The 14,229-nt window shown below is 36.2% G+C and overlaps 1 protein-coding gene across 2 annotated transcripts in view; it reads right to left on the bottom strand.

Annotated features, from left to right (window-relative positions):
- slc12a2 (solute carrier family 12 member 2) overlaps window positions 1-14,229 on the bottom strand; it is a 171,157-nt gene that overhangs the window by 82,810 nt on the left and 74,118 nt on the right. The window lies entirely within an intron of this gene.

The raw sequence follows: 14,229 nt of genomic DNA, 5'->3' as shown, positions 1-14,229 counted from the left end.
TATTTTCTTATTACTTGTGAGTTCATTCTTAAATATCAATTTTCTCCCTCATTGGCTTTTGTTGTTTCCTGCTGGCTCTTGAAAATGTTCCAATCCTCTGATTTACAATTAGCTTGTAAATTCATGTGCTTTAATTTTTAAAATATATTCCTTGGCCTACTTTGATAACCATGAAAGGTAATTATTTTGTAGTGGCACTATAGATAGACGACAACTCATAGAAGTCTAGTGAACCGGCACCTGACATTATAACATGGCTCACGTGGTTCTGTGTTTTACAAAGAAGATGCGCGTGACTAGAGTAAACTGGACTGGACTGATTTACCTGCATCTGTGTGTGTTGTTAGTGTTCATCAGCCATCACTGCATTTTCAGCGACAACAATTGGTGACACTGACAGGTCCAAAATGAGCTTTTGGACCATAGGGATACTGCAGCTGTTCCTGTTAAGCTACTGCCCTTTAGGATGGTGGAACCAGAGTTGTGGTTTTGACAGGCTGAGGCACAAATTCACCTCAGGAAGATCAAAGTGGACATGACTCACTATTATTACTTCGTCAGTCACTTGGATTAAGCTACTGCCCAATGAGTCGGTGACTTCCTGCGTGATCCACCAGAGCCTGGAGAGCGCAAGTATGACACTCAAAGTACTCTTACTGAAAATTTATGGCAGGTCTCACAGGGAGAGGACCACCAGACTATTACACATGGAAGTGTTGGGTGACTGCACACCATCCAAACTAATGGACGACATGCTCTGCCTGGAATCCGGCCAATGGCCAAATGTTATTTGAACAGTCCTTCTTGGAGAGGGTGCCAGAAGACATTAGACTCTTATTTGCACAGAGTTCTTTTGAAGACTTCAGGGCAGTAGCTGCAGAGGCAGACGTCCTGAGGCTGGCAAAAAACAAACCAAAAGGTCGTCAGACATTGTCACTGTGTCACAGCTGTCCGTACCCAGCACCTCCATTGTTGGTACTACTTCCCAGGCCAAAGCTCTCAACACACCAGCTCCTATAACAAGGCAATGTCTTAAGTCAGGCAGACAGCCTTGCCAACACTTCCACCTGGTGTTTTTACCACTGGCATTAGGGAGTCAATGTGCCTGTCACCCTGTGCATTCTCTGGAAGTGCCCCGGCCAATTGTCATTAATATCTGTGACAGTTGGCTGAAAATCTATATGTTTGGAATCAGCTATCCCTATGTAAATATTTGGTGGACACCAGATCGGAGGCTAGCGTTTTTCCACCAACCGGTTTCTATACATGTTATCCTACCCCTAACCTCCAACTCACAGCAGTCGATAGTTCCATCGTACCCACATATGGCACCAAAAAAAATGAATGTTCATTTTGAGGGGAACATTTACACACCGCCTTTTATTATAGCGGCAGTGTCACGACTGCTACTCAGGGCTGATTTCCTTTAAGCTCATTTGTTCATGGTGGATTTAAGAGGGTGTCAGCTGGTGGATAGTACCACCTTTCAGACTATTCACCTGGCAGAATTGCATGCTGCTGCACAATGCCTTCAAGCCCTGCGTGAGACTGTTGATAAATTCGCCAGACTGAAGAGTTGACCAAAATTACAACTCTGCAGTTAGCTTTTTAAAAAAATAAAATGCTATTTAATTTCACATATGCATTAAAACTGGTACATAAATTTTCTTGTTCAAAAACATAAATGCATAGTGATTTTGAAAAAAAAATATTCCCCCTCTCCTCCCCCCACAATAAAAAAGAAAGAAAGAAAGAAAGAGAACATCTGGATATTATTTAAGTAAAAATTTACTAAAACTATCAATTAAATATAACACATCTTAATTTTAGGTGTCAGAAGATTCAGGTTGGGTGATTATAACCCAATTTCAACAATTTGAAAATATGGTTTCCAAATTTTTTGAAAATTTTCAAATTTATTATGTAAATTATATGTAATCTTTTCAGTGGTATACAATTACCTATTTCATTGTGCCATCTACTCATTCCCAAATAGACATCTGACTTCCAAGTTACTGCCACACATTTTCTTGCTGAGCTAAAGCTATTTTAATACATTCTTTTTGATATTTAATTTCAATTTCAATTCTGTGTTAAAAATATTTCCAAGTTTAAAAAATGATCTTGAGGAAACTTAACTTTTGTAACTCTTCCCAAATTCAATCTAAAAGGGACTTAATTTTGAACATTCCCACAGGGAAGGGAAAAAAAATTATCTATTTCTTTATTACATCCAAAATATTTATCTGAAAAATTAAAATTTAATTTCTGTGGAGCAAGATATAATTGATCTAAAAAATTATATTGTACCATTCTGTACTGGACATTAATTGTATTAGTCATACTATCCTGAAAAATTTCTAACCAAATTTCCTCTTGAATATCTATTTATAAATCTTTTGCCCATCTTTGTTTTGACTTATGAACTCCTGGTTTATATTTTTTTTAAATTGTACACATAATTGAAATAAACTTTTTAATACTTATATCTGTGATTAATTGTTCCAAATGACTGTTCGGGTAATATCAAATCTGGACCCAAATTTTCTCTTAAATATGCCTTTCACTGATAAGAAAATACTGTATAGTTTTGTGTTCTATACTTTTCAATTGCTCAAATGTCATTAAAGTTGTACCTCAAAAACAATCTTTCATTGTCTTAATTCCTTTGTTAAACCAAATATTGAAAAATTTATTATTTATTGTAAAAGGAATAAGTTGATTCTGTTTCAATATAATTGCTGGTATCTGAAAATTTCTTATTCCCATTTCCAAATGCATTTTACTCTATATTTTAAAAATATGTTTTAACAAAGTAATATCTCTAATAAACATCTTATCATTCAATTGAAATATAAAATTCTCTGATCTATCTTCTATTTTATTCATTTCTATATAAATCCATGCTGGCTTCTCTCCCTCTTGAAAAAAAGTAGAGAAATCTCAATTGTGCTGCTCTATAATAATTTTTAAAATTTGGCAATTGTAGTCCTCCTAATTCAAATTTCTATGTTATTTTTTTCTAATGCAACTCTTGCCAATTTTCCTTTCCAAATAAATGACCTTACATACTTGTTTAGTTCTTGAAAAAAATTTTGATGGTAATAAATATAGGTAAAATTGAAATAAGTACTGTACTCAAGGAAATATATTCATTTTTAAACAATCAATTCTTCTTATTAAAGTTATAGGTAGTTCCTATATTTCCATAAATCTATTTTTTTAAGCAATGGTGTATAATTCAATTTAAATAAATTATGTAAATTTTTGTCAATTTTAATATCTAGCTATTTAATTATATCTCTCCCCCATTTAAAATGACTTTCCCTTTTACATTGCTCATTATCTATAGGCATTATTTCACTTTTAATCACAATTTATTTTATAACCAGATACTAAACCATATTCTTTTAATCTTAAATACAATTTACTTAATGACCTTTCAGTTCATTGAAATACGTTATAACATCATCTGCAAATAAACTAATCTTACATTTTTTCCTATCTACTTTAAAACCTTTGGCATAATTAATTAGACTTAACAATGTTATTAAAGGGTTAATTGCTAAAATAAATAAAGGTGACAATGGAAATGTTTGTCTACTTAATCTAGTCAATAAAAGATTCTGATATTTGCCCATTTGTTACCACTTTTGCTTTAGGTTTATTATTCTCTGACCCAATTTATAAATGTGGGTGCTATTCCAAATTTTCCTAAGACTTTAAATAAAAAATCCCATTCAAGTCTATAAAATGCTTTTTCAGTATCTAACGTAACTATTAAACTGAGTTCCTCTCTTTAACTGTGCCAAATGTATTATACTCATTAACTTTGTTACATTATCCACTAGTTTTCTTTTTTTTATATATATAAAAGAAATCCAGTTTGATCCCCTATTTATTAATTTAGGTAAATATTTTTCTATGATATTTGCTAACACTTTAGATATTATTTTATAATCTACATTTAATATTGAAATAGGTCTACATGAGGATGGCTTCAAAAGGATCTTTCCCTTTTTTCAGAATCACCGTTATTATGGCTGACTTAAATCATTCTGGTAAATAATTTGTCTCTCCCACCTGTTCTAATACTTCCATACATGGAGGAATTAATCATTAATCTTTAAATGCATTATAAAATTCAGGGGAAAACCATCTTCTCCCAGAGATTTATTATTTTGTAATGAGCCCAATACTTCTTTAACCTCCTTTTGAGTAAATGGGAGTGGCCAATACTCTTTAATCCTCTATTTAATTTTGGTAAATTTATTTGATACAAAAAAATCTATTTTATTTTCAACTTTTAATGATTCTGACTGATATAATTTTTTATAAAACTCAATGTTCATTTCTAGTGATTTATAAATAATCAGATTTGATTCTTAGTTGCTATAATTGTTCTAGATATTTGTTAATTGCCAATGCAAAAACCTTCTGTTCCCTCTCTCTTAATTCATAATATATTTGCTTAGTTCTCATAAGTTTGAAAAGTATTATACTTTAATTTCTTATTTATCAACATTTTTTCTTTCATTTGATTGCATATATAAATTTTTCCAACTATTATTTAAGTTGTTCTGCTTCCTGCATACAATCTTTTAAAATCTTAGATGTATAACTTATTTTACCTCTTAAATATACTTTTATTAAATCCCATAAAACAAACTTATTCGACTGAATTTGAATTCATTTCAAAAAATAACCATATTTGCTTTTACATAAACGCACAAAAATACTTCCTTTTTAACAACATAGAATTAAAACTCCATCCATTAGCTAGCTTCTCTCCATCTTCTATTGATATTGTTAAAAATAAAGGTGAATGGTCTGATAAAATTTTTGCTTTACACTCAACTTTTTATTCTTCCCTGCAATTGTGATGATATTAACAAAATCAATTTTGAATAAAAAGAATAATCCCTTTCTTTTGTATGAATTGTCCTCCATGCATCAATTAATTTTATATCTTTCATTAAGGTCTGTGTTGTGTATGCACTCACACAATTAAGATTTGGAGACGTGATGCTTTCTCATCCTTTACTTCTATTAGACTAACATGGCTACTGACACGCAGGATTTTTTATATATATATATATATATAGGGTGATATCATTATGTCCATCAGAGAGAGGGCTCTTCCCCCCCGTGCAGTAAATACTGACTGGGCCCCTTTGAACTGATAAGATTACATCGGGCCCAGGACTACAAGTGAGAATTAGAATATATTTCATGAGTAATAATAATTATAAAAGGGAAAGTATTTAATAATAATCCGGGAACATAATCCTTAAAGCATTCAGGTGGTCTTCTTTCTCTTTTGGACCACCTCAGCAATGTTTGCTTTCTATGATTTGGGATAGTACCGCTCCTAGTCCCACTGGTGAAGCATCCACAGTGAGTGTAACTTCTTTACTAGAGTCGTAGTGGATCAGCATCTTATTTATTGATGTTAGTATTTCCTTTAGCTAATCAACTGTGTTATTAGTTTCTGTGTTCCAATACCACATTTGATCTTTCTTGAGTTATTTGTTTCACGGGCTGCATAGTGTAGACATATTAGGGATAGGTTTTCGGTAGTGATTAACAAGTCCTAGGAAGGACTGTAATTCCAATTTGTTGGTTAGGTATGGAGTCTTGTGAACAGCTTCTATTCCTGCTGGATTCATTCACGCCACCCTTAAGATATGTTACTGAATGGCACATGAAGACACATTTGTCCTTTCATAATTGTATATTAGCCTGTTATAGTCTGGTTAAAACCGTTGCAAGGTTTTGTAAGTGTTCACTGTCATTTCGGCCCGGATGATATCATCTATGTAACATCGGTGATGCGCGTATCGGTGATGCGCGTATCGGTGATGCGCGTATCGGTGATGCGCGTATCGGTGATGCGCGTATCGGTGATGCGCGTATCGGTGATGCGCGTATCGGTGATGCGCGTATCGGTGATGCGCGTATCGGTGATGCGCGTATCGGTGATGCGCGTATCGGTGATGCGCGTATCGGTGATGCGCGTATCGGTGATGCGCGTATCGGTGATGCGCGTATCGGTGATGCGCGTATCGGTGATGCGCGTATCGGTGATGCGCGTATCGGTGATGCGCGTATCGGTGATGCGCGTATCGGTGATGCGCGTATCGGTGATGCGCGTATCGGTGATGCAACAATCAATACCCAGATGGGTATTGATTGTTGCATATTCGCTTGATTTTTTTTTGTCCAATTCTAACTGTTGATTTGCTTGTGGCAAATCTGGTTTTGTGAATTTTTGCCCTCTGTTTAGTGCTTGCAACAATTCTGCCTTGGGTATTTTCAGTGATGGACTGACGGTGACTTTGTAATCGCCACAAATGCGAATCTCACCGTTTGCTTTTCATATGGGTACGATGGGCGCTGCCCAATCGCTGTATTGTATTGGTTCTAATATGCCATCACATTTTAGTCTGTTTAATTCAGCCTCAATTTTTCCTTTCATAGCAAATAGGACAGTTCTGGCTTTGAAGATTTTGGTTCTACATTATCTTTTAATTGTAATTTGGCTTGAACACCTTTGATTTTCCCCAACTCATGTTAGAAAACCACTGCGTGGTTGTTGAGGATTTGGTCGAATTCTGGCTGGGAGGTGTCCATGTGGTTTACATTTAGTATTGAACCGATTTACAGCCAGTCTAGGGGAATGTGTTGTAGCTAATTTTTTTTCCAAAAAATGCTGATTCCTGTTTATCTAAGACAGAGAGTGTTTCTGGCTGCTGTTGTTTGTATTGTACTTGAACTGTACATTTTCCAAACACTTTGATTCTGTCTCCTGTAACAGATCTTCAAGTTATTTCAGTTGTTTTTACCAAGAGACAAGGTAGCAAGCGTTTCTTTACATGTAGCAGCATTAGGGACGCATCTGCCCATGTCCAACTCCATCTTCAAGGGGTGTCCATTTATTTTTAGCTGTATAAAGATTGCTGGGTTTCCTCCATTTATTCCTCGGATGTGTAATATCTCAGGAGCTGAAATTTCAGGAGCTTGAAGGTCAGTTATCATCATTGTTGCTAGGTTCCCCCTCTCTCTCTGCAATTGTTTTGACTTTAGCTGCCTGTTTATTTGCAGGCCACCTTCACTTTAGAAGCAGACATTTAGCTTTGATATGTCCTTCTGTTTTCCAATGGTGGCATTTAGAATTTTTGAAGAAACAGTTTTCTGGTCAGTAGTTGTATTTCCCACAACAGAAACATTGTTGGCGGGAAGACCTCCCGACCCACATCCAAGTTTTTATCTGCCATTTCAGAGCTGCAAGTAGCGTCTTCATCCATTACTAATAATTTTTGCCTTGCTTGGTGATTTGCCAGCCCCGTCATTAATCTGTCTTGCAGTGGCTGATTTAGAAACTGCTCAAAATGACAGTGCTTCGCCAATTTGTACAACGATGTCAGGTATTCACTTCACATTTCTCCTGGTCCTTGTCTCCTTTCTGCCATAACTTGTGGTTTGGGGCTTAAATGGTTCCTTAGAGCTATGTATAATTCATTGAATGCCTTCATCCCTGGATCTGTGGCCAGCAAGGTCTTTAAGGAGGTCGAATGTTTTGCTGCCCATTATACTGAGGAAGAGGGCACATTTGTGGTTTACTGAACCTTCCACAATATTATGGGCTACGCAGTATAGTTAAACCGTTCTACGCAGTTATCCCTTCCTCGTCGCTACTGCTGTATATGCACTCACACAAATAAGACTTGGAGACTTGATGCTTTCTCATCCTTTACTTCTATTAGATTAACATGGCTACTGACACACAGAGTTATACATATGGAAGGGTGACATCATGACATGGGTGTCATGATGTCCAACAGAGGGCGGACTTATACCCAAGAGTCTGCATAACTTTGGCAGCTTTTAATAACATTTCTCCCAGATCTATCCAACAATGGGTCAAGGCAAAAATTAAAGACTCCACCTATTAACACATTTTCATTGGCATTTGCTAATTACAAAAATGTTTTTGTACAAATTTTTCATCATCTAAATTTGATACATATATATTTAAAAGTGTCCAAATTTCAGAAAAAAAAACCTGACAATATGCTATTATATATCTACTGGATCCATAATAATGCTTTGTATTTTAACTGGAAGGCTTTTATTAATCAGAATTGCTACCCCTTTAGCCTTGGAATTAAATGAAGATGCTGCAACATGTCCTTCCAACTCTCTTTAACTTTTGATGTTCAATTTCAGTTAAATCCGTCTCTTATAAGAAAACAATATACACTTTCATCTTTTTCATATGTGCCATTAATTTTTTCCTCAATTGGATTTTTGACTCCATTAATACTTACAAAATTTGCCATTTCACCCATTAAGTATTATAATACCTCATCTCTTCCAACTCCTAATTCTACTATATTATCATATTTTAAACTATTGTTATTAACTATTCCAGATGAAAAGAATATAAGGGAAAAAGAAACCCTGTAAAGATAGAAAGAAAAATGAAGTGACCCCTACTCATGTTGTTATACACAAACAACATTACTCCCCTCCATGTTATGGGCAGCAGCTTGTGCCACAAATGCAAACACGAATTGGCACCTATCAATCCCTCCCTCCTATCTCTCCCGAAGATGTTGTTTCAGTTTATTTACTTAAACGGATCACCCTTTATCAATTGCAGATATTAACTATTCAAAATGTCCTTCAAGTTGCACTCTGCTGCTCAGGACTCATCATCTCTTCATGACAAATATCAGAGTCACCAAATTATTTGGCCTTCCTTGGTTCAACAAATAACTATTTTGACCTCCTGGAACAAAAACCTTCAGGGTTGCTGGATATCTTAAAACAAAAAGCATAACCTTTCCCCCCCCCTCCCCCATAGTACATTTTTAATTGGATTAAATTCCTCGCTTTTCTTCAACTTCAACAATTCAAAACATATCTGGATAGAAAAAAAAACTCACTTCCACTATATTCTAAAAGGTCCTCGTCTTTCCTTTGCTTGCTTGCTGCCAATTCCAAAATCTTTCCTCTTACTTGATAATGATGTAATTTAACCAGTATTGGACACGGCTTTTGATCTGGATGTGGTTGAGGTCTTAAAGCTTGATGTGCTCTTTCTATCTCAATATCTCCCTGAAATTCTTTGACTTCAAGACTTTGCAACATTGCAAAAATTGTCTAACATCATCTCCTTCATCCCCTTCTTTAAGTCCAACAATTTTTATATCATTTATTCTGCTGAAATTTTCTAAAGGATCCAGTTTTTAGGCTATATGATCTTGAACAGTAGTAAAATTAGTTTGCATATTCCCCATCTGATCTTTAATTGAATCAATTTCAAATTCTGTTACATTGACTCTCTTCCATCTCTTTAAATCTTTTTTTGCATATTCACCACTACTTTCTCTACATGTTTAGTTAAAGCTTCTGATTTTAACATTAAAGCTCCAATTTGCTTTATTTCCTTCATCATTGCCTTCATTTCTCTATCCAAACCATGCATACTCAAAGACTTAACAGATTTACCTTTTCTAACTTTCAGCGGCCTGCTGGCTCTGATTCTCCGTCTATTCCTCCTCCTTCTGAGTGTAAAAACTCCTCAGAATTGTTAGGATTTGTTTCTTCTTGTTGAAGCGTTTATATTTGCTTCCTTCTTCCAGTGCTACTCCTGTTTTGTGTTCGGCACATGTGAAATGCTTCTTCCTTAAGGACCTCAGGCTATTGTTGGAGGTGGCTCGACATTAGAACATCTCGAGTCACCTCAACCACAGATTTCTTCAAGCAGGTAGGAACTGCTGCTGGATCCATCTTCAAGGGAGGCCTCTCTTAATCTTGTCATTTTTTGCTGTTTTTCTTTTGAGCTTTTCTATTTCTTTGGAGACATCTTTAGGGAGTTCTCTGTTAATTTTTTTCCCCTCTTTTCCTTCTATCTCTCTTTTTTAAAAAAACAAAACTCTTTTTTGAGGAGAGCTAGGTTCTCCAACCTGACACTACACCATCACGTGACATGCTCCCCAACTCTGCAGTTTTCAACCCCACTGTGAAACATGGAGTAACTCACCATATTTCTACCAAGTGTCCTCCCATTCATGCTAAGGCATGTCACTTTTCTCTGGAAAAAACTGCAATTAGCTAAGCAAGAATTCCACAAAATAGAAGAGCTGGGTGGGGAAAATTTGCAGGGTCGACAGCCGATGGCCTTCTCCATTACATTTAGTCCAAAACAAGGGTGGAGATCATGTGAAGATTACAGATGGCTCAATGATGCCACTATACTGGATTGCAACACTTTTCCCATATTCAAGATTTTTCAGTGAATCTGCATGGGGCAAAAATCTTTTCAAAAAATGGACAGTGCATGGATATCACCAGGTGCCAGTGGAACCAGATTTTTATGTATGCCTTTTGGGTTAAAAAAATTCTGCTCAGACCTTTCAGTGAGTTATGGACATAGAGCGTGGCATGGCCAACGTCTTCATTTATCTTGATGACATATTAGTTGCCAGCAAAACTAAAGAGCACATGGAATATCGGTGTACACTCTTGAGACGTCTGTGAGAATTTGGACTGACCATCAATACAAATAAGTGTGTTTTTGGACAACAGTCCATAGAATTCCTGGGACATACAATCACCCACAAGGGCGTGATTCCACTACCTTCCAAGATCAACCCATTACTGAATATTCCAGACCAACCACTGGCCAAGGTCTGCAAGTTTTTGGGCATGGTTAATTTTTTAAAAAAATCTGCAGACAGATTAAAATTGAAATGCTTTGATAAGACAAAGGACCTATTACCTCAAGCAACCATGCTGACTTATCCAGTCCTAAACACAGTCACTGCCTTTTCAACAGATGCATCTGATGTGGCCATAGGGGGCACTCTGCAGCAGTATGTCGATGAACAATGGAAGCCATTGCCATTCTTTAGCTGCCACCTCCGTGAGGCCAAGAAAAAATACAGCACCTTTGATAAAGAGCTCCTAGTCATATTTGTACATCAGTTCCATTACTTTTTGGAAGGCAGACACTTCACCATCATCACATGGCAATCATGTTTCTTTTACACCGCATGAACTGAAGGACTTTGAATATGTGTTCTTATGTAGAGGAAGACACAGACAGCCCTTGCAGGACCCATACAAGGGACCATACAGGGTGACAAGATGAACAAGGTCAACCTGCATCTTGGACATTGCTGGGCAGCCTCTGTCATTCACAATTGACAGGCTCAAACCTCGCCACTTTGACAAAACTGCCCCAATTCAACAGCCAGCAGTCCAACATGGGGTTGACTCCCAAAAAACTACCAGGTGATAGTGCCGGTTCGGGGAGGTGGGGGGCATGCAGCTGTACTATAGACTGTAACTCCCAAAAGTCTAGCAAACCGGCACGGGACGTCATAACATGGCACGCATGGTTCAGTGTTTTAAAAATACATATGTGACTGGAGTAAATGAGTTCTGATTTACCTGTAATTGTGTGTCATTATTCTGTGTTCATCAGCCACCACTGCTTTTTCAGTGGCTACACTTTCACATTTTCTGACAGATACATTTCTGCTGAGCATATGAAAAAGCTGCTCAGTATCTGCCACTACTCTTTCACATAGATTACCCTCAACATGTACCATCAGTGCACCTACCCTGACCACTCCAGACTGCTTTTCCTTCTACCTCTGAAATTGCCCTGACTTAGTAGACCACACTGATTTTGAACCACCTCTTACACATTTTATCTGGAATTTTACCATGAGATCACTGTTCCCTGAAGAATCATCAACACAATCCCTTATTGCTCATACTTCATTGCACATGACCTAATCTAAAATAGACTGTACCCAGATGGGTTCTCTAATGCTTCTCAGAGCAATATAATGAGATGGGCTTCACAAATGTCTCTTCCATGGTACCGCTGCCAATTAGTCCAGTTAATAAGCAGATTAAAATCACCCAAGATAATTGCAATTGCTGCGTGCATGTGTTCAACAATTCCTCTTTGTCCTGCTGTGAAATAAACTCTGGGACTGACAGAGGAATTTGACGAATATCCTCTTTCCCTTGTTATTCCTTATTTTCACCCAACTGTACAGCATAATCCACTACATTGTTCTAACTTTATTGTTTAACAACACTACCCTAAATTCTTTTCTTTTGAAACATCAAATAACCTGGAATATCAAGTTCTTAGCTCTGGTCACCCTACAACCATGTCTCTGCAGCATCTATTAAATCAAGCTTATTTATTTCTGTTTGTGCTATCAACTCATTCACCTTTTTAGAAAAAACTGTCCATATATTAAGATAAAGAAACTCAAGTTTTAATTTTTGAGAACTGACTTACTCCCTTTCCAATTTCTGAGGATTTTGCTTAGATTTTCTGTCATACTGTACTTCCTTTACATTCATCCCTTTATTAGGTCACAGGTCCTGTTCATGCCATTATTTTCACCATTGCTTAAGATGCCTTTTTTCCCCCCTTGCTGTCATTTCTCTTCAACAATAGATGTTAAGGCAGTCAGTCACACCTGTATATTTTTTGCATTTCTGACCTCAATCTCCCCCTACCCAGAGCAAGGATAATAGTTGTTTGGTCCTCTCCTTCCATCCCATGACCTTCTACATTCAGTTCCTATATCACAACTTCTGCCACATTTAGCAAGATCTCTCCACCAGGCACATCCTCCTGTATCCTCTCTCTTCTGCATTCCGAAACGAGAGATTGATTTTATGACTCAGCATACACTCTTCTACCTCTTCCACTCTTAGAACCCTTCCATGCAACATCTAAAGATGCAACACTTGCCTTTGTACTCCTTCTCACTCTCCAACAACTTAAACAGTTTTGCTTGCACTTCTAATGTATTGTTATCCGTGTTCACAACATGGTACCAACACTGAAGAAACCAAACTAAATTGGATGACTGTTTTACAGAGCTTCACTGTTAAAGATTATCTCAAGCTTTCAATTATTTATTATTTTCAATTTTCCATCCCCTCCACCCTCGAACGCCCACCTCCTTCCCTTATAATATACCAATTCCATCTGAATCATCATTTCTCTTAGCCACCCCTTTACAAAAATCCGCTAGGTTCTCCCCATACTACCTTGTCACCATTATAAATTAGCATTTGCTAATTGTACAACTTTTGCATGTTTTGACAATCAATACTGTACCTGAAACATTGTTTTATCAGATCTTATAAAATGTTTTAATCTACACAGATTATTGTATCTGTAGTTTTAACATTACTTTTTACTGTACCTGAAACGTTCAGTTTTTCAGATCTTATAAAATGTTTTAATCAACAGATTATTGTATCTGTAGTTTTAACATTATTTTTTACTGTACCTGAAACGTTCAGTTTTTCAGATCTTATAAAATGTTTTAATCAACACAGATTATTGTATCTGTAGTTTTAACATTATTTTTTACTGTACCTGAAACGTTCAGTTTTTCAGATCTTATAAAATGTTTTAATCAACACAGATTATTGTATCTGTAGGTTTAACATTACTTTTTAAAAAAAACAAAACAGTGTTTACTGGGACCAAGGACCATTGTGACAGGCATGTGCAAGAGAGTAGAAATCAGGATTACAATCTGTAATGAATTAGATCAGCTTACTATTGGAGGGCAATGATAGAAGCTGAAGTTGTGTTTGAGTGCTCAAAGCTAGAGAAACAAAGAAACCGATAAAAATTTTGGATAAGTTGAGGTAAGAACAGATGAAAAAAAAAATCAAGATTCTTTAAACTGGGGAGAATTTCATGCCAGTTCCTATAGAAAATAGGATACGGAAGTAGTAAAATGTGCTGCAAATCTTGAATGCAATACATAAATAAAAATCTCTGTACTGGCAGAGGTAGCAATAAGATCAAGGGAAACAAGATAGAAATGTGTTGTAAGAATGAGAATGTCTAGATAACTGTCACTAGTCATGTTAGAAATTGTAAATGAAATCCTACATGCTGATCCATGACTGAGGAGGGAAGCCCAATGTAAAGAGCACTGGAAAGCATTTGCAAGGTACTACATGATTAAAGGACATCTATTCATACATTAGTTTTACTACAATATCATGTAAAAGTTATAGTTTATTTTAAGAAAATAACTGCATTATAGAGGTTACGTAGATGCATATGGAAAGGCATGGGAGTAATGAAAAATAATTTTAACATCAGTACAATATTAATGACATTCACTGACAACATCTTGGTTTCTTTTCTCAAAGCAG

This window comes from Narcine bancroftii, chromosome 1 (genome assembly GCF_036971445.1).
Source record: "Narcine bancroftii isolate sNarBan1 chromosome 1, sNarBan1.hap1, whole genome shotgun sequence".
Lineage (NCBI taxonomy): Eukaryota > Metazoa > Chordata > Chondrichthyes > Torpediniformes > Narcinidae > Narcine > Narcine bancroftii.
The sequence above is the reverse complement of the archived record's forward strand: the minus strand, read 5'-3'. Positions and strand labels throughout refer to the sequence as shown.